General features: G+C 38.9%; 1 protein-coding gene across 7 annotated transcripts in view; it reads right to left on the reverse strand.

Annotated features, from left to right (window-relative positions):
- Positions 1–22,492, reverse strand: part of LOC149234940 (histone-lysine N-methyltransferase ASHH3-like) — a 343,338-nt gene that overhangs the window by 121,987 nt on the left and 198,859 nt on the right. For 2 of the 7 annotated variants that reach the window (XR_016246141.1, XR_016246138.1), the window contains exon 17: positions 10,018–10,311. The exons of the other annotated variants lie outside the window; for them this stretch is intronic. The gene's annotated coding sequence lies outside the window, so the exon portion shown is untranslated. The remainder of the gene's footprint in view (positions 1–10,017; positions 10,312–22,492) is intronic. 7 annotated transcript variants of the gene reach the window in all.

Consider the following 22,492-nt stretch of genomic DNA (forward strand, 5'->3'; position numbering starts at 1 on the left):
AAATGAAAAAAACCCTCAAAAGTGTGATGTATCCTTGACTAAAGGAAAACCAAACTTTAAAGTCCCACATTAGCCTTGGCCCTCCATAGGACCTCCAAATGTGTCTAATTCTCCCATCAATTATGCAGATCACACACCTCTAAATCCTTCACATCGTCACATCGACATGTGGGCCAACATGCACCTTCGCATACCCTTCCAAGGCAAATTGTCCATCCTCTAAAGGCTTCCCCAAGGTGTGTTGTCCACAAGCCATGAACATCTAACATCCCAATATACTACAAGATAGACAAATGGCCCTTCAACATGAACACTCTTCCTCCAAAATCACAAATAAGACCTCTCAAAAGTGGTCGAACATGTCCAAATATGTAATTCAAGTCAGTTATGTTGCCTCAAAATTTAACAAGTCTCATGAAAGGGCTCACAAGACAAGAGTTGGACCAAGGGACAACACCATGAGGTGGACCACTGTCATCACAGCTCACCACCTCCTACTCTTTAGTGGAGTTTCACCACAAGGGAGGCTTCCCTGTATTGGTCACCAAATAGCTATTCAAAGTATATGGCTTAGAGGTGACAAAGGATAGGATCAAGAATGGCACTCAACTTAAGGACAATGTTCAATCCAACAAAGTTAAGGTAAAGCATGTTCTCCAAGAGTCCTAAGTCCTATCTAGGACACTTATGTTAATTTTTCACAATGTTCTATGTTGATATAATCACTTAAAACAATTTCATTCACACCAGTAACAGTTAAGCAATTATAGATAGAGCAGTAAATAGTAATGCACAATAGAAGATAGCCAACCACAATGAGACACAAAGAGTTTGGTCAGAGACTAGGACAAAACCCCACAAGGAGAAAAACCCATAATCAAATCTTCTTCTTCTTAGTCAATAAATGTTCAGCATGAGATACATAGTCCAATACTACATCCATAAATTAGTCAAAGTCAAAGCTTTGACTCTCCAAGTCAACAAGGACAAAATCAGTCAAATGTGAGAGAGAAGGTCAAATCTAGTCAATGATCACAGTCTGCAACAAAGGGCCGAAATTCGTCCTGTGGAAGCTCGATTAACCACAGTCAACAACCTGCAATTTTTAGTCAAAGTCAACAGTTAAGCCTCCCCAGAAAACTTCGGTCAACCCAGTAGAATATTTTGTATTCTTTCCTCAACCGAATCTCTGTAAAACAGAGTCAAAGTCTCTTGCAACTTCCCATCAAATTCCACAGTCAAACCCTAGTCAAATCCTGCGGTCAACCTCAGAAAATGTGCCTAGAACAATGGTCAAACAAAGTCAAAGATTTGGTCAAATTCTCCAACAATTTCAGCCTTCCAAGATAGTCAAGAACCTTGTTAAAGCAACAGAGAAATAGCCCAACTCAAAGAAAGTCAACATTGGTCAACGCAGGTAGAAACAGATCAGAAAGTCAACTCGGTCAAACAAAAAAGTCCTCATTCTGCTTTGCATGTGAGCTTGCTCTATGCTTTTCTGATCAGTTGTGATGTTATGTGTTGGATGCCAAATGAGGGTCAATGAATGGTCTATTTATATTTGTTTAAGGAGGACCCTTTTCCACTGTGCGGTTGACTTGTCATCCTTCAATGGGCCAACTTGATCAAACATCAAATAGTAATTTTTCTTTGCCCAATTTGAAATTTATTTTGAAGAAGAATGGTTCCTCCTTGGGGTAGTTGGGCTCCTCCATGGGGAAATTCATCCTGTAGCTACCAATTTTCAACACTCCCTCTCAACTAGAGAGGAATTTTGGGCTTGCACCATAAGTCTCATCTCGGATGTATATGTCTCAACATAAGAGATGCTCATATCATCTCATCTCATCTCAATGAAACAATGATGACTAAACCCATAGAAGAAGAAGAATGGTCCACAGAACAATAGGGGAGATTGATTTACCACAACCAAGTACATGGGAGTCATAAATGACCTTAGAAAAGAACACACACATCGTATGTCCACTGACTAATCCTCACCCAACATGATCCTCAGTAATCAAGTGGTAGAACACCTACATCCAATACTTAGGGAGATCAATTTACCTTAACCAAGTCCATGGCAATTGCGTCCGACATTGGTAAAGATCACACACACCTAAGTCTCCTCACCCACTAGCCAGATGGGTGACAATTCCAGCAAGCTTAACCATCTCAATATGGCCCTTAGTCAATAAAGACACGAAGGTAACTTGTGGGTAAGATACATGCTGGGGAATGTACTCAACCAAGTCCATGGCTTCAAGGAGTACCCTCACACCCAGGAGCCTCGCTACTCATTCCCCCTCACCAAGTCTATGGTTAGTCGAAAGATTGGGGGAAGAGCATATGCTCAATATTCTCAATCAGCAGCATTCCCTCTTAGGGAGGGATACATTCTACTGCACTCCAAGCTACTCTCTGAAGATTAAGAACTTCGCTTTTGGCGAAGGCTTAGTGAGAGTGTCTGCAACATGCTCATCTGTCGAGATGTGTTTGGATCCTCACTACTCCTCTTTGTACCATATCCTTGATGTAGTGGTACTTAGAAGGCTTGGGGAGAGTGTCTAGAACCTGCTCATCTGTCAAGATGTGTTGGATCCTCACTACTCCTCTCTGTACCATATCCTTGATGTAGTGGTACTTAATCTCGATGTGCTTCAACCTGTCATGTAATACTGGATTCTCTGAAAGTCATATCCTGCTTTGATTGTCACAAAATATCACAATCATATCTGGCACATAATCAAACAGCTTTGCAAAGAGCTTCTACATCCACACTACCTCACAGCTAACCATACTAGCTGCAATATACTCTACCTCAGTTGCACTGAGAGCAACAAATTTTTGCTTCCTTCTCATCCAGGAAATTATGGCAAATCCCAAGCTAAAACAGCACCCTAATGTGCTCTTCTTGTCAGAAACGCTCCCAACCCAATCTACATATGTATATCCATGAGGTCTCAAATCATCACTGGAGGCATATCTCAATCCATAATTGATCGTCCTATGTAGATATCTCAACACATGTTTTGTGGCCACCTAGTGAGCATGCAAAGGTTCCATCGTGAACAAGCTCAAGTTGTTAATAGCAAAACATATATCTAGTCTTGTGTTGACCAGAAACATCAGAGCCCCAATCAATTGTTGGTACATAGAAGAATCCACTAGTTTTGGCCTTGCAACTACACCACATAACTTCTTGAAGTTTGCCTCCATCGGTGGCCATGGATTTACAATCCACCATCCCAAATCTCTCCAACAGATTGACAACAATCTTTTCTTGGATAAGGAAAATATCTCCAGGTCTTTGTCACACCACTAAGCCCAAGAAATAGTGCATCAACCCAAGATCTTTCATCTCAAATTCGAAGGCAAGCTCCCTCTTACACTGGACGATCAGAGGCTCTACTCCTGTCGTGAACAAATCATCAACATATAAAACTAAAATCAAAGTCATACCTTGGACAACCTTGAAGTAGAGTTTCGAATCAACATTGCTTCCGTTGAATCCCACCTTCATCAAGTACCCATCGATCTAAGCATACCAAGCCCTAGGGGCTTGCTTCAAAATTTCAATCCATATAGGGCTTTCTTCAATCTGCAAACATGGATTTCGATGTCATGTTCCTCAAATCCTTGCGGTTGCTCCAAGTACACTTCTTCCTTGAGTATTCCATGAAGGAAAGTTGTCTTCACATCCATCTGTTGAATACTCCAACCATGATGTGCAGCAAGAGAAATAATAGACCAGATGGTAGTGTATCGGACCACAGGTGCAAATATCTCATCATAATCTTCTCCATCTATTTGGGTGAATCCTCTAGCCACGAATCTCTCTTTGAACTTCTCAATGCTACCATCAACTGCATGTTTGATTTTGTATATCCACTTGGAAGTCACAGCAAACTTCCCCTTAGGTCTCGGAACAACCTCCAATACATCATGCTTCATGATAGACTGATATTCTTCGGCCATGGCATCTCTCCAAACATGTTCCTTCGTTGCTTCTTCATAGTTGCAAGGTTCAGATTATATGATGTCGCTCATCAATGCAGCATATCCCTGATATTTGCAAGGTTGCTTACTCTCTCTGAAGGTGCCTCTAGGGGAAGAATGTCTCTCTCTATCTGTAAAGTATCACAAAGCCACAAGGGTCTCTCCTGGTGGGAGGATCACGAGGAGCAGGATCCAAAGGTGCCATAGTCTCATCTAGAAGGTCAAGCTCGAGCATGGATGGCTTTGCATCTAACGCCATAGTATCATCTCTTCTCTTAGTGTCGGGAGGGATAGGAGAGTCCCTTGCTTTTCCAATGACAACATCTTCATCAAAGCTCACATCCCGGTTGAACTCAATGTTCCTCTAACCTAGCACATATATTTTGTAAGCTTTAGAATTTTCACAATAACCAACAAATGTAGCTTTCTTTCTTGAAGCCTCTAGCTTTGACCTCTTCTCCCTTGGTACATGAAAGTAGACAGGACAGCAAAATATTCTCAAGTCTCCAACTTTTGGTGTCATACCTGTAAATAATTCTTTAGGATTCTTCTCTTCCAAGGCTTGATGAGGACTCCTATTTTAGACATTTAAGGCTTGATGAGGACTCCTATTTTAGACATTTACAGCAGTATTTGTTGCCTCTCCCCACAAAAACATAGGAAGATTTTGATCATGAGTCATGGTTTTGGTTGCTTCCAAGATGGACCTATTCTTCCTCTCAGCAACTCGATTTTGTTGAGGGTTGTATGGAACAGTCACCTTGATCTTAATCCTAGCATCTCTGCAAAAATCTTTAAAGTCATTTGAAGTGTATTCACCTCCATTATCAATCCTCAGGATCTTGATCTTCTTCCTAGTTCGATTTTCCACTAAAGCCTTAAAGTCCCTGAAAATGTCAAAAACCTTATCCTTCGTCTGTATGTAGAAGATCCAAGTTTTACGATAGAAGTCATCAACAAAGATCACATAATATAAGTATCCTCCAAGAGATGTCACCAACATGGGCCCACAAAGGTCAGAATGAATGAGTTGAAGAATCTCTTTAGATCTGTTGCTACTAGAAGGGAATGGTCCCTTGACATTCTTTCCACTAGCACATCCCTTACATACACCTTCATGATCAACCTGAATCTAGGAATTCCTGAAACCATCCCGCTCAACTCAAGCAAAGCCTTGTAATGAAGTGAAGAAAATCTTAAGTGCCAAGCCTCACACTGATTAGTGGTATCATGGCCCAATGCTTGAACTAGTCATCCACACACTCTGTATATACCTTCATTTCTAACACCAAGTGTGAAGGTTGCCCTCAAGTTAGATCTCCTTTGCCAAGCAAGGACTTTTCCATTAACGAATGCAACTCTAAACCCTTTGTCTTCCATGGCAGAAATGGAGATAAGATTTTTCGTCAAGCTCGACACATACAACACATCTTGCGGATGAAGGGTTTCACCAGAATCCAAATGAAAAAGAACAGAGCCAGGCACTTTGACCGGATGAGTAGAATTATTTCCAAGTATAATTATCAAATTAAACTACCTCTCAACCAAATTTGAAAGGATTTCACAATGCCCAGTAAAATATCTAGATGCCCCACTACCCACCAGTGAGTTATTAATGTTATCTGAAGATGAGCTAGAAATAGTAGCAACAAGATAAAATTCAGATTGATTATTAGCAACATTATCAGCATACCTTGTGTTCTTGGACCTCTTTTGAGGCCACTGAAATTCTTCCACTCTTGCATGGGCAGTTGGACTTCCTCTTCTCCTTCTATTGTTGAAGTTGTTGTTGTTGCCATTGTTGTTGGAACTAGGCCTTTGAGCATTTCTTATATCAAGACAATCTCGGGTTATGTGGCCAAATCCGTCACATCTATAACAATGGACATTGGACAAGTCCCTTCTATTATTGTTGAATATTGGAGTTGGCTTCTTTGACTTCCATTTGGAAGGTCTTCCTTTCCCTTTTCCTTTCTTGACATTGGCTGCAAAGGTTGTAGGTTCTCCTTCTTCTTGTCTCTGAATTCTTCCTCTGAAAATGAGCTTGTATTCTTTCCCAAAAGCTCATCAAATGAACGGAGCTCTTTTTTGCAACCAATGCTTGTAATGAATGTCTCCCAAGACATGGGGAGTCCTCCAAGGGTCATTTGCACAAGCTCTTTATCAGGTATGATTTCTCCAATGGAAAGAAGTTGATCTCTTATTTGAGAGATTCTCCTGAAGTAGGTTTTTATAGATTATGACGTGGACATCTTGATGTCACAAAGTTGACTCTTCAAAGAAATGACCTAGCTGAGATTGTTGACCTCATAAATCCCAATCAATTGTCATACATCTCCCTTGACTTCTTCAGTTTGGACACATAGGTGATGAGATGCTCTCTAAGAGAGTCAATAATGATCTTCTTGGCCTTAATCTCACCCTTCTTGTACATGGTTTTGACACTGGCATTGGTATTCTCAGGAGGTTCAGCTAATTGGTTGTGCACATATTCTATCAGATCATTCTCTTCAACAGTAAGATCCAATCTAGTCCTCCATGCTACAAAGCTGGAGGCAACATTCAGCTTCTCTTCAATCTTGAAGTAGGAGGAAGTCATCTTACCGAAGAAAGTTGATCGCCAATCAGCAAGAGAAGTGTCTCAAAATGGTGTTCTTTGCTTTCCGATGGCTAACCTTCACCTCAGCTCTGATACCAAGTTAATTTTACACAGTGTTCTATGTTAATATAATCACTTAAAACAATTTCATTCACCCCAGTAACAGTTAAGCAATTATAGATAGAACAATAAACAGTAAAACACAATAGAAGAGAGCCAATCACAATGAGACACAAAGATTTTGGTCAAAAATCGAGGCAAAACCCCACAAGGGGGAAAACCCAGAATCAAATCTTCTTCTTCTTCGTCAATCAATGTTCGGCATGAGACACATAGTCCATAGTACATCCATAAATCAGTCAAAGTCAAAGCTTTGACTTTCCAAATCAACCAAGACAAAATCAGACAAATGAGAGAGGGAGAGAGTCAAATTTGGTCAATGATCACAGTCTGCAACAGAGGGCCAAAATTTGGCCTATGGAAACTCGGTCAACCAAAGTCAATAGCCTGCAATTTTTGGTCAAAGTCAACAGTCAAACCTGCCCAGAAAGCTTCGATTAATCCAACAAAATATTCGACCTTCTTTCGTCAATCAGAACTCTATCAAATAGAGCCAAAGTCTCCTGCAACTTTTGGTCAAATTCCACAGTCAAACGCTACCATCAAACCCTAGTCAAAGTGTGTGGTCAACATCAAAAAATGTGCCCAGAACAGTGGTCAAACAAAGTCAAAGATTTGGCTAAAGTCTAATGCAATTACGACCTTCCAAGACAGTCAAGAACTTCTTGTCTTATTATTATGTTTGTTTATCATCAAACAGCTACCAAGAACAAAATGAACAACAGTACAGAGGATATACGCTGCAAGCTAGGGCCAAAACCTCTCCACTTGAGAGGAAAACCCATAAATCTCTTCTCTTCTTATAGATTCTTCAATTGACGAATTCCAAGACCAAGACCAATACCCTTCCAAGACCAAGTCCAACCTCTCCTGATGATGTGCTTCCTTTGTCCAAGTCAAGACCAGTCAAATCTCTTCCAGCAGCACAACTTCCACCCCCAACTTCAGAATTTCGGCCTCTACTACAGGTCTAAAATTTTCGGCCCGCAGCAACTACTACTGCATCCACACATGTTAGCACAATTTAGCCTTCCAAGGCCTCCCAGCAACTTCACGTGTTTTGCTTCCTTGTCTAGGATTAGAAGGTGACCTAGTAGGCCCTTCTTCCAGCAACTTTGATCCTCTTTCAGCAAATAGAGAATTTCGACCTTGAAGTAGTAAACCCTAACCTTACTTCTTCGCACATGTGAGATAGAATTAGCCCAAAAACTTCTTCCTTCTTCGCTGGCCTTTTGCTATTCCTTCGCTTGAATGTGATGTCAAGTGAATGTGTCTCAAGGAGGCCGAGTTCCCTCCTTTATATATGCTTCTTAAGGTGCGTGTGGCCCCTCAAAATAGGCCGACTTCTCAACTGCTAAGCCGACTTGGTCTTGAAGGGTATTTTGACACTTTTAATTACAAAAATATTTTTCTTTCCAAGTTACAATGTGCCTGATGGGGTCTTCAACTTATGACAATGACTCTTTTGACTTCTTGACCTAGGAAAAACCCTAGAAGCACTCAATGGGTGCTTGACCTCTAAAATAAAAGACCTTAAGCATGAAACCCATGCTCCAAAAATAACAATAATAATTTTTCTTTCATTTTACAAAATACAAGAATCAAAAGTACATTTCATATTTATGAAGACCGAAACTAGTTACACATTTTTCAACAGGTCAGACCTATGATCTGATCTCATGTCTCGACCTATTAACTGTCTTGCTTCTAATGCTATTTGCTGAATAGTTTTCCCAGTAATGTCTTTAAGAGGCATCATTGCTTTCATTTCCAGGTAAGTCTTTCAGCTCCAGGTGAAGCTAATCTATGCAAACTATCAATAATGCTGGACCCCATTTCAGCAGACATTACAAGAGGCTTTGATACCTGCATGATCTAAGTTGATACCTTGCTTTTTCTTCATTCTGATAACTGAACATGTCACCCCAGAAGAACAGGAAAATCAACTGACTTCAAGACAGGAAAACTGAGAGGACTGTCCAATAAACCTGAAAGGCCTTAGGGGGAGCTGTTTAAAGCCTTTACATCCAAACCCCACTGTTGCATCAGTGCTTCCAACTCTGTATCCTCTAGCATCCCAGCTCATATTCTATTGTGCATGGTCTAAGTTGATTTCTGAAGCTCTGATTCTGAAAACTGCTATACTGATACCAATTTTAGATCTTCAGCTGAGCCCTAACTGATATCCTCAAATATCATTCCAATGTCACTTGGTGGAATCACATCAGCAGAAGTATGTCTTAACAACATCCTTGAGTGACCCTTTGGAACCCTGTGACTCATTTTGAATACCTGTAATATGCTCAGTCCATAATGAACACTGTCACTAGCGATGACAAGCTTTCAATCTCTGGCACCTCGTTTACAATTATTCATAAAATGGTGGCTCAAAGGCCATCCAACAGTTTTCTTTGCACCATCATTTGTAAGAGCTGGATCCCTGCAATCACACTTTTGAATCTTATGCATCGCTTCAGGATTCATAGCATGATCCTTTGCTGCCATATCATACCCTTTTTTCTTCAAAATTTCACTAAAAAGGAAAGTGATGATGCACCTCAGATCCAAGAGTGCCCTAATGACAAAGTGGTGGATAACAAGGCCAAAAGAAACAAAAGAAAGCATGGTGGATACGAGCAAGGGATTAAAGATGAAGAGAAGAAAGATCTCTAACAAACCATCTAGGCCATAATCATTATGTATTTGAAAAACGTTGGTGTCAACAACAAATACACATTCAAAAAATAAACTACCAATGCCTAAACAGATGACACACAAGTCAGCGTAGAGTTGACAAAAGTAGTCAAAGAAAAATCCAAAGAAAATAAGAAATCAAATAAGATGTAAGCAACTTAAGCAGCCTATATCATAACATAACCCAAGTATCAAGCAGAGGAAGCTCTAAGTAGAAAAGAGAGACATGGCAGAGAATATACCTTGGGTTAACCCAGGAAGATTCAACAAGTAAAAGAAAGAGCAATGGAGGCTATGTATTCTTTGAACTTATTTGGGAGCAGCTTAATGCATAGAGCTTCAACCATTTATAACACTTGTCTTCAGTGGAGACCAAAGGTTTCAATTGAAATCCCAATGGATCAACTACTTATCATAGTGCAAAATGAATTGACTGGAAATACAAAAGCTTCAGGTAGCAATATGCTAGGTACCCCACCAGGAGCCCCTTCGGTTTCAGCACTTTCAACATCAGCATCAATATCTATATCAACCAGTGTTCACATAAGCAATAATACCATTAGCACCTGAGAATATCTCATTTGAAGAATTTATGAATAACTTACCTCCATGATTATGTGATGTATCAGAAACTTGCAAGACTTCAAAATATATTTTTTGTGTTCCTCTTCTTTGGGATGAAGAAGGTTTTAAAGTCGGGGAAATGTCATAGGCAGCATCTTTCTGAAAGTTTCTTCATCACATAATCCTCTGAATTAATTTCTTGCTCTGAGATCCAGTTCGCTTTCATCAATTGGATATTGTCAATCCACGGTTGAAAAGCATTAGCAGGCCATACGGTTATATCGTGTATCCTACCACTGTTCAGTGATCTGGATCAGCCAATGGATTGATCCAACCTGTTAATTAGACATTTATAACCATTTATTCAACTGTATTCATCTATAAATATCAGTTGTATATTATCATAAAGGTTGGAGGTTCAGAGCTTGATAAAGAATTTTTGGATCCTTTGGCTGCCATATTGATTAATTCCTTCTCTTCCATTACTTATGTGCATATGTATATTTAATATTTATATTACATTGTATATGTTGAAGTGCACAATTATGAACGCACCATGTTTTCCTGGTTTTAAACTTAGCATACCAATGATAAATGAACACATAAAATAGACTACACTTCTATAATCTATCTAAGAATACAACAGCTGGATTTTCCTTTGAATTTCAAATATCTCCAATTCTTTCTTTTATATATATATATATATCTTATGTTTACATTAAAAAAAATTACAAACAGAAATGCGAGAAGTGTAAGGTTATACAATATGGACATCATAACCCCTTCTACAGAGTTACTAAAAAAGAGATAAAGGCTAAGGGATCTAGAGCTTGGGCATCTTTGATCAACGAAGCACCATTAGCCATGCACTGATGGCATAACTCATCCTGCCACAAAGAAAAGAAAGCAAACAATGAGCTAGTCTCATTCTCAAAAACATACACCTGATCTTCCAAATAATGGATAATGCTGAAATCCGCAAGCACTGCCATATCACAAAGAGAGCAAACAAAATAAGAAAACAACAGTCCCCAAATAGTGCAAAACGCCAATGCCACATACCCTAAAGTAAAGCTGAATACTGCTCCCCAATATATCTCCAATAACATTTAGCAAACTCACACTCCCAGAAAATATGCTTCAGTGTCCACACAATGACATACCAGACAAAGCCATCAAAAGGACCACTCTTAGTGAACAAAGCCTTGGATGGGATCTCTTAATATATCACTAACCAAGCATAAACCAACCTACAAGAAAGTTGAACAAACCAGACACTATGAAACTGGCAAACCCCGCTAACCATTGAATCAGTGGATACCCACCTCGCATCTAGAACCAGTGATAACAAATGTCTCTAACAAAGCACTGAATATAGATGATTGGAATTGTTGTCGCACAGATTGTCACGACAACGCTCAGACCGGGAGTTGTCACTCTGATCCCCGATCTCTCCGTTTAAGCCTGTCTCCCGCTGCTAAGGGGGGTAGACCCTATGGGAAAATGGATGACCAACTGTGAACCAGTTGGGTTGCGAGACACGAAAGAACAAGCACTAAATTGATTTGTTAAATAGACCAGTGCCTTATGAAGTTAATGTTTAAATGATTACTTACTAAATGTTGCAGAAATGTAAACCATGTAGAGCAATCATTTATCATCAAATAACTCAAACAAAGATATTTATCAAATGCGAGAAAATGCTTAAATGATACTCCAACAATTTAAAATTTCGAAAGATAAAGCTCGATACACAACCATGTAATTTTGAATGCTAACCAGATATGATCATTCAAGCATGCCAAATCACATAAAAAAAATGATGAACATTAATTCCACATCAAAATTTTCGCCTTATCAAAAAAGATAAAACGTGATAGATCCCCGAGCCAAGACTGAATCTGGCAAAATATTTCCAAAATATTTTTTTATGTTTTCCAGATAAAGCAAAATTTTAAAGCTAAATGAAACTTTTAAATAAAAATTTAAATGATATCAGAATCTAAACTATAAGAAAATGATTTTTTGAAGTTTTATAATTTTTTATGATTTTTTTTTTAAGTTTTAAAATTTTTATAAATTTTAATTTTTAAACTCAAAATGAAACAAAGAAATAAAATTTAATTTAAAATTATCCTAATATTAGAAAATCTAAACAAAAACTAACATCTAACGAATTTTTTATGAATTTTGATTTTTTGTATTTAAATAATTTTAAAATTAAATCAAAAAATAATCTAATGCATAAAAACAAAACAAAGCCTAAATAAAAATTTAAATCTACAGTCAAAATCAAACACAATAATAAAAAAAATAAAAAAATGAAAATTGAATTTTTGATTTTAATTTTTACACACCTAAATCAGATCAAACAAACAAAAAGACCTACGCTATGAAAATAAAATGACGTTGAAAACTAAACTAACGCTAAACTTCTAAACTATAATCTGAATAAAATACAACCAAAATTTAAATTTTTCAACTCGCACTTATGCTGAAGACCCAAAACGATTTCTTCATACGCAGGCAGGGAAAAAACTCACGTATAACAGTTCACCAAAATTTACCTGGCCCGTAAAAAAAAAGGACGTGATCTCTTACAGTTCAATAGCAGAATGCTCTTCGATGGAGCACGCAGGTCTTGAAGAAATCATCCAGCGCCCACGAGAGAAACCTTGAATCGTTACCTAGCTCGTATTGCTTGATAAATTTGTGCGTGACCTTAACATCTTACCCACGCATATAGTTCACGGTTTTTTTTTGTGTGTGCAAGTGAGCAACCAGCTAGCCAAGCGTGGAATCAGCGCCGAGATAGCAGCGTGAGGAGCTTAGGCTGGAGGCGGAGATGTTTCTTTTTGGCAAGCTCTAGGGACAGTATGCAAGGGAAAGAAATCTGTGGGAATGGCAGCTGCAATGCTGTAGGTGAGGGACGGCCAGATTTGTTGCGGTGAGGATGGACGTGGGTAGCTGCAATGATGGTTTGGTGAGTGAGCGATGGCAGAGTAAGGAAGAAAACGCAGCACAAAGAGAGTACTGCAGGTTTGATGGAGAGTTGTGAGAGAAACGATGGACAGATGGGCAAGACAACAGCAAAGTATGGACTGCGAGAGAGATGGAAGAGTGCAGCTGCGTGAGGGCTGAGAAAAGACTGCGGGTTCTCTTTGCAATCCCACCAGGCAACCCACAAATAAAGAAAATACTTTCCAGGGACTCTGAAGAAATAACTTGAGCCACTTATCTTCAATTTTGTAGATGAAACCCTCTCAAAAGATTTCCAGATCTGAAAGTAACAGAACTTGAAACCCCTGGACAGCCAAAACAGAGACCCTGCAAAAACTAATTTTCCCACAAGATTTCTTCTCAGACCTGCAACCTGTAAATGGAAAACAAAAAACCCAGAAAATATATGCAAGGATTAAAAATAAAACCCTACAAACCAGCTATGAATTTACAATATTTACAGATCTAAGGCTCCTTAGCATCCAGATTTGTCAATAATCCATAGTTATATTTTCAGAATTTCAAACTTAATGTGAGGTGCTTCAGAAAACCCTGCATGCATTAATAAAAAATTTCAAATGATAAGCCCGGGATCAAGAACTGGCTGGGCTCTTTCAGAAAACACAATCCGGGAGTTGGCTGGTTCAACCGAGAACTTCCCCTAACGCCCGGTAATCTGAAAAAAAAAAGGATTTCCTGCACAGCTTAAAATCAACCATCAACATAGAAGGAGAAAACAATAGTGAAACCCCGATCAAATGGAGATACCTGCCACTATATTTCAGAATCTAAACTATCATTCAAACCCCAAAGATCAGACAAGATACCTGTGCCTAGATCAATCTTCATTAAGCTATCATCAATGGCTGAAAATAAAATTATGCAGAAAAATAAAACAATCTTACAGCATTTCCAGAAGAGTAACACCAGCAAGATTTTTAACCCCAAAGTCTTTCTTTATTGCACAAAAATGACTACAAGAGAGCTTTCTTTAGCACCAGACTCTCAGATCTAATCTCCTCTTAAATGACCCCTAGCACCCTATTTAAAGGAAAAATTCCCAAGAGCTAGTTCGAGTGATCCATGTCAAACTAAACTTGACCGTCGATGAGGATCAAGACATCTCTTAATCATCTGTCGAATTTTTTAATGCATTAAAAATTGAAATTCTGCATTTATTTACTCAAAAATATTATTTTATTATTTTTAGGTTTTTACTTTATTTTTTATTTTTTATTTTTTTAATTTATTTTATAAATTTTATTATTTTTTATTTTTTTAAATTTTTATTTTTCAGTTATTTTTTTAATTTTTTAAAATTTTAATTTATTTTTAAATGGATCCTCGAACTTAGCATTTGGAAAAATCACCTAGGACCTAGGACTTAAGACTTATGAGGGGATTAAAAAATTTTCTAACCCTCAAGGCACTTTACATCATGACTTTTACAACTTTACATCTCAAGGGGGCAAACCCATCTGACATAGACCCTCATAAACCACCCAGTTCTGTGACACAACTATAATCTAGCAGATTAACAAACTAGGATTCTCCTAAGATTCCAATGACAAAGTTCATTCCGGCTTTGGGGTTAGGCTGAAGGAAAACTCTGCCGATCATGGATCGGTGAAACGAAAAACCTTCCGGAACGTAGATTATCACTAGAAAATTAGGTCCACCTAGACAATTTACATACATGACTGATATCTGCTAAGATTATTTACAATTCACACATGCAGACTCGGTTTACAACATAGTATGATCAAGTCGACGATAACTGTCGAATGGCACGGACATGTCGATCAAGCGCTATCCCTTTTTGCGAAGAAAAGGGGTGTACTGCTATGGGAAGTTGACACGTAGTGGTCAACAGGGATCATACTGGAAAAATGGGCACCCAAAGCTCCACCCCCAATCCCTCCAAAATGGTCTAGGCATCCCAATATTCACAAGAAGATTCTCAGTCCAGATCTTCAAATGAGATCTTACATGCTTAATTTCATTTGGCATTTGGCAGTGTACACATTTTGATCCCAAATACAGATTACTCCTTTTGCTATCATAATTTGATATTCTTTGTTAGATTTTTTTTTCCCTTGGAAAAATCTGGGCAAATCAACCCCGAAGGGAATCTTTTAAAGCCCATCGGCCAGACTAGCAGGGCCTAACCCCAAGGGCATCGAGGAAAATTGACCATGTGACCTCCCAATCGGCGAGGTACTTAACAATGGGGACTCAACCAGTTGCGCTAACCCTTGGGGCTTTGATATCCTTTGTTAGATATTGTAATGATGATTTCATTTAATGTGATAATTGATAATGTAATAAAGTGGAAATAAGTCATATGTAATAAATAACATTTATGTTATATGTAATTATGAAATTAGGTGTGTGGTTAGTAATGAAAATAATTGAACCTCATATATATATATATATATATATATATGACACTATCTTATATAATCAGACACACATTGATATAATACATCTCTCTCATTTAGACTCTCTTGTGTATCTCTGATATCCTCCATTCTCTGTAGCACAGTTTAACATGGTCTCAGAGCCATGGGTGATTGTGCCTAAGGAAAGCACAATGAAAGTGTCAAGACAAAGTTTGGCACATACACAAGCTTGGAGAAAGAGAGAATTGTAGGGGTGAATAAGGAAATCAAACGCTTCAAGAGACATCATACGACAGCCACCTCGAAAATGTTGGAAACGTGCAGAATGGAAGATTGTAATCTCAGCAAAACACCAACGAAGCTAAAATTAGAAATTTTGAAAGGATGAATCTAACATAGCGAATGGATGAATTTATCGTCAACTTCTAAAAAGATTGATTTATCTTACCACAACTAAATCAAACATAACTTTTGCAATTGGACTGTTATCAAAGGTTTTTAAACTGTACCAGGGAAAGACATTGGGATGCAGCAAAGGGAGTACTTAGATACAAAAGTACTGATAGTTTGGTATTATATTGGAGAATAATGATAACATCACTTTGAAAAGTTTTTCAGATGCAAACTGGGGAGGTGATATAGATGAAAGGAAATCTACAACAAGTGCCTTTTCACTTGCTTGTGGTATGATTTCGTGTGCAAGTAAAAAGCAACCCTCAGTACCACTTTCAACAAAAGCATGATACAAAGCAGTTGTTGGAGCAACTTGTGAAGCAGTGTGGTTATGTAGAACTGCAAGTGATTTAACACTCCCACAAACACAGCCCACAACTTTACACTGCAACAACCAAACAACCATCAAGATGACAAAAAAAATGATTTATCATTCGAAAACAAAGCATGTTGAACTTCAACATCACTATATCAAAGGACAAGTGCAGAGCAAGGAGATAGAGTTGATTTACTGCAAATCCCAAGATCAAGTGGCAAACATCTTCACCAAAGCACTCAAGAGGGAAAGCTTCAAAATATTTTAAGGAGTTGTAGAAAATGAATCACCATTAAGAGGGGATATTAGATATTGTAATGATGCATTCATTTAATGTATTAATTAATAATGTAACAAAGTGGAAATAAGTTATATGTAAAAAATAACATTTATGTCATATGTGATTATGAAATTAGTTGACTGATTCCTAATAAGAATAACAGAACCTCCTAGATATATATACAACGCCATCTTATGTACCAGACACCCATTTTGATATAATACATCTTTCTCATTCAGACTCTCTCACGTGTCCCTTATATTCTCCGTAGCATAGTCTAACATCCTGAAATTCTAAATCATATAAAAAAATTATTCCCTTCAAATGGCAAATCTAAATCCATTGCAATGCACCTTATTCCAAAATTCGTTACCTACCTCTACCATATCCTCTTCTTTTTGGTATTATCAACTTCAATCACCTCACATTCTATGATATTATCAAAAAAAATCTTTCCTCTTAAAGCAACTCTAGCTTCCTCATCAATTGGCCCAATTATATTCTCATTTCTCTTTGTTATCATTTCCTTTCCATTTGACTGCATGCCTCTACTTAGCTTTGACCAAGATCCACCTTATCTTATGCTTCATTTTTAAGGTCATATTCCGAATTAGGTCCACTTTTTAATGACTATCATTCGAACTTGATCTATGACTGACATTTCTAGCTTCTTTGTCTAATTCAAGAAGACCCTCTTTGATCATCATATATTTTTCAGAGGAGGAGAGATTGAAATCACCAACACTTACACATATTTGAGAGTATGGTTCACAGGACCTTGCTTTAGTCTATGGCTTCAGCCTCAAGTCAGCAATGGCTACAGATCCTTGGCCCTTCTTAAGAGTTAGTGGTTTTGGAACCATTTTCACGACATCACTCAAGATGTCTCTCATGGGCACCCTTGTCCAGCCAAAAGTTTTGTATCATTTTAAGGTTTTGGAATCTGGTTTACTGGAGTCTGATAGGTCTTCAACAAAGAGAATATAGATCATCCTCCTTTGTCACATCATCAAATGCAAGCACCAAATCCCTCAACCCATCATCCTTACAAAGTTTGGTGGTTCGCCCTTTTTGCTTGAGACAATCATTGGTATTATCTCACCCATACACCACATTTGAAATTTCATTAACATAGATAAAGGATGAGACCAATGTCTATATTTGGCCTCCTATTCATCAGAGTCTATTGCATCAACCAATACTGCGGGTCACTCTCGTTGCAAGTATGCAGGGCTCTCAAACCTATACCATATGTTGATATTACAATGGACCATCTTTCTTCATTTAGAAATTCCCTTGTTGCACCTGGCCACCTCTTACCTACTATTACCCACGCAAGAAGGTGATCCCTAGGAGAAAACATTTTCTCCCATTTGGTCCAGTTTGCCAACCAGCAGCCCTATGAGATCTATAGATAGCTAGCCTCAAGCACCCTCCATCTATTATCCAGTCAGTGCTTTGTGACATCTAGCTTACTTACCAAATGAAGGTGGAACATACATTATTAGGTACATTAACTATTTTTGTAATGAAGTGCTTTCATTCAATGTTTAAGAGCATATTGGTATGGCTCACAGGTTGAGTTGGATATATGATCTGGAATGGATCATATATTATTTGTTATCCATCTTGATTCTTTTAGAGCAGAAAAAGTGGAGGAATCAACTCATAGGACCATTTTCACCGGTAGGTCGCAATTTGGTGAATTAGGGTTTGAAACCTTCCAGAGCCAATGTGATGCATCAAAAGAACATTTTGGGGATAAAACTTTCTCGCTTATGCGCCACACCCCCTAGCGCTATTCTACACACAGATACTTTTTTAGCAGCATAAGAATCGCCTCAATACGAGTTTGTACGCAAAAGTTGTGCCACCCAGAAGTTGACCTTCCTGCTTTGACCACCATGATTCCAAATGATGCCACATCAGCCCCCATTATTCATGGAAAAGGGGCTAGCCATGTGATCATGATGAAGAAGACTCTAGAAGATTTGATATTGTAACTCTAGTTAACAGTTCAAGGATTCAAACTTAACCACTAGTAGGTTGTCAGGTTGTGTTATAACCGGGTCACTAGGAGGAAACGAGGTTCCATTCTATTGGAGTGCAATTTGTTCCACAGATGACCAAAGTAGCTAAGAGTGGATAAAGAAAGAGCAAACTGAGAGGGTTCATGCATTGTCGCAACCCATAAGCCACGGGTCTCACTTCTTTATACTTGCACCCATTTCTATTCAGAGAAAGGGAGAGGAGAGAAACCTCAACTTCCAGCTGGGTTTCCTCTGTGAAAAATTCTAAAATAGAAATCCTACTGTAGTGATTAATATGATTTCTTCTACTTAATACATCATAAATAAGTTATCTATTGTATACTTACGGCAAATATCGAAACATATTCTACTGCAACCTTCACAATTAAAACATTGTAGAAAGTAAATGTAAGTAAAATGTTGGCACATATACAAACACAATGACACAATTGTTTTTGGACAATTGTCCCCAGAAAAACCCAATGCAGGAAAATCGATGCAACAGATGAGGATTTTATTATTCTTCAGCGAAAATTATCATGTACAAATTACACCCAGCAATATAGAACAATGCTTTTTGAGAAAAATTTATAGACGTTCCTGAACAAGTATCTGACCCGAGAGAGAGGTTCCTCCACCCTCTGCGTCTCTCTGGCTTGCCCGGCATCACTTTCTCTGGCCTTTGGACTGGCCTGCGCAATGCCTAAGTCACTCAAGCCAGCGCTGCCTCTGCCAGCGTCAAACTGCCCAACTTGTCCCTTCTACTACTCTGTGTCTTCGTCCCTGTCTCATTGACTGATGTTGAACCTTCTTTGTCTCTCCTCCACCTGCAACTCTCCCTCTGAATCGATTTTCTCTGGCCGAACTTCAACCAATTAGAAAATCGATTTTACTTGGGCAACTGAGTATTTTCCTAGTGTATTATCCAAATGACCATCAAGCCCCTTCTTATATCTTTCTGTTGGGCAACCAATGGCCTAGATTAAATCATAATCAAAGGCTCAGATCATTTTAGCTTGATCCGTGGCTTTTTCTAGAAGTTTCACCCCTAATTAGATTAATACCCATTAATATTTTAATTTTCCTAAGTTTAGACTTAGGAACCCCATTAAAAATATTAATTATTTTAATAAAATCATTTCTAGGTGGAATTTCCCAAAACACTTTCTAGGTTCTTTGGAATACATGTGCTCAAGCCTCCCTGCAAAATTTAAGACCTAGAGCACATCTGATGCTACCCCAAATCAACACTCCCTCTTAGCGAGGAATGTGTTGTAGCAATACACTGCTACTGCATACTGCTCTGACTCTGAAGCATTGCCTTCTGCACCACTGATATCTGACATGCTATCCACTAACTAATGTGATGTTGCTACAATTGTATTTTTGCCTTTGATACTGCCAATGTCAATGCTACATCTATACTACAACTCCCTCTGAATTGTTGCATTTGTGTTGATGTTGGCACTACCACTGCCAACTGTCTCTGCACTGCAACCTGCTGCTGCTACTGAAACAGATTTTCAATCATACCCAACTGCTCTTTGAACTAAGTAAACTTAGCTCTTCCGAGAGCCTTTGTGAGTATATCAGCCACCTTCTCTCCTGTGGGAACATACTATAGTTGTATAGCCCCACACTGAACATAATCTCTGATAAAGTGACAACGGATATCTATATGTTTCAACCGATCATGAAATACTGGATTCTCAGAGAGGTTGATGCAACTTTGATTATCGCAGTAAACCTTGGTCGCCTCCATCCTTTTCCTGAATAGGCTCACAAGCAATTTTTTGAGCCATATGGCTTCGCACGTAGTTGTGCTAGCTGCCATATATTTTTCTTCTACTGAACTCAGTGATACCAATTTTTGCTTCCTGTTGCACCAAGATATCATCCCTAATCCAACATTGAAGCAATGTCCTCAGGTACTTTTTTGGTCTACTGAATTACCTACCCAATCTGCATCGGTGAACCCATTCAAGCTGATATCCTCCCCTCTAGAGTACTTCAACCCATATCTGATTGTTCCACATACATACCTAAGTATGTGTCTTGTTGTCGCCCAATGCACCCTTTTTGGTTCCACCATGAACTGACTAAGAGTGGTGACAACAAAACAAATGTCTGGCCAAGTGTAGACCAGATACATAAGCGACCCAATGAATTGTCTGTAAAGGTGGGATCTACTTCTTTATCCTTTGATGCATCTATTTTCTTCTAGTTGGTGATCATGGGACTAGTCATGGATCAGCGATCCTGCATTCTGAATCTCTTCAAAACCTCTATACAATACCTTTCTTGTCCAAGGAAGATCTCCCCATTTTTTTGCCAAACTTCCAACCCCAGAAAATAATGCATCAATCCCAAGTCCTTCATGTCGAATTTGACTTCAAGATTCTTCTTGCAATCCTGGATGAGCCTAGATGATCCAATTAGGAACAGGTCATTTACATATAGTACCAAAATAAGTGGCTCATTCTCTACCAGTAAATAGTAGAGATTGGGATCAGCATCACTCTTGACAAATCCCAACTGCTACAAGTAACTATCAATTCGACCATACCATGCTCTAGGTGCCTGCTTGAGCCCGTACAGGGCTTTCTTTAACCTGCAAACATGAGACTTCTTATCATGAGTTACGAAGCCTTCGGGTTGTTCTATATACACCTCTTCTTCTATCACTCCGTTCAAGAATTTTGTCGTGACATCCATCTGGTGAATCTCCCATCCCATTTGAGTTGCTGCTAGGGATATAATAGATCTGATAGAGGTGTAACGAGCAATTGGGGCGAAGGTCTCTTCATAGTCTATCCCTTCTTTCTGAGCATACCCCTTTGCTACGAACCTTGCCTTGTACTTTTCTATGTTGTCATCTACAGCATACTTGATCTTGTAGATCCATCGTGATCCTACAACTGATCTATTTTCTAGTCTAGGTACTACTTTCCAGACATCATTCGTCATGAAGGAGTTGTACTCTTCCACCATGGCATCCACCTATACTTGGTGTTGAACAGCGTCTTGAAAGTTGGAGGGTTTTCCAACCTGAGCTACCAATGCTTGGTATCTATCTGGTTGTCTACGCTGCCTCTTCTCGGCTCTAGGAGCTCCAACAAACTCCTCTGCGTCCCTTAGTATCTATCGCACCTCTCTGCTCGTTCTACCATTGGCGATGGGAGCTCAACCAACTCTTCCACCTGATCCTGTTGTTCCGTCCATTGAGAAGCTTCTACATTCCCTCCCTCTAATGAAATACTGGTACTGGTCACTGTACTCGGCGTTGGTGTATGCTCTCCTACCTGTCCTTCTTGCAGCCCCTGTTGCTCTTAGACTAACAGAACATCTCTTGACTGATCTTCTGCAGGCATTTCACGATATTTCCTGAAAGCTCTATCTTCCATGAACTTTGCATCCCGTCTTACTACAATCTTCTTGCTGCCTGGAATGTAGATTCCCTATGCCTTTGAGGTCTGGTTGTATACTACAAGATAACCCTTCTCTGCAGTCTTGATCTAGTTTGTTTCGCTTCTCGTCTAGAATGTGGCAATAAGCCATGCTTCTGAATATCCTGAGATGACTGACTTTTGGCTTCTTCCCTGTGAGTACTCCTTCAATCGTTCTCTTCCCTAATGCTCTATGACGAGTTCTATTCTAGATATATATTGTCGTGTTGCAAGCTTCTGCCCATAGATACTTAGGTAGATCCTGATCATACAACATGGCTTTGGCTGCCCAAAAAGTGGTTCGGTTCTTTCGTTCTGCCACTCCATTTTGCTCCGGATTATATGGAGTTGTCCACTCTCTTTTGATGCCCTCCTTTGTGCAGAAATCTGTGAAATCTTTGTCTGTATATTCTCCACCATTATCTAAACGCAATACCTTTATCTTTTTCCTTGTCATATTTTCAACAAGAGCCTTAAACTCTCGAAAACGATCAAAGACTTCATCTTTGGTCTTTGAGAAATAGACCCAGGTTTTTTGGAGTGATCATCGATAAAAGTGACGAACTATTCACCACCACTAAGAGCCCTT

The sequence above is a fragment of the Pinus tabuliformis genome, chromosome 8 (assembly GCF_031772625.1).
Source record: "Pinus tabuliformis cultivar Carrire ecotype Pingquan chromosome 8, CPIR1, whole genome shotgun sequence".
NCBI classification, from domain to species: Eukaryota; Viridiplantae; Streptophyta; class Pinopsida; order Pinales; family Pinaceae; genus Pinus; species Pinus tabuliformis.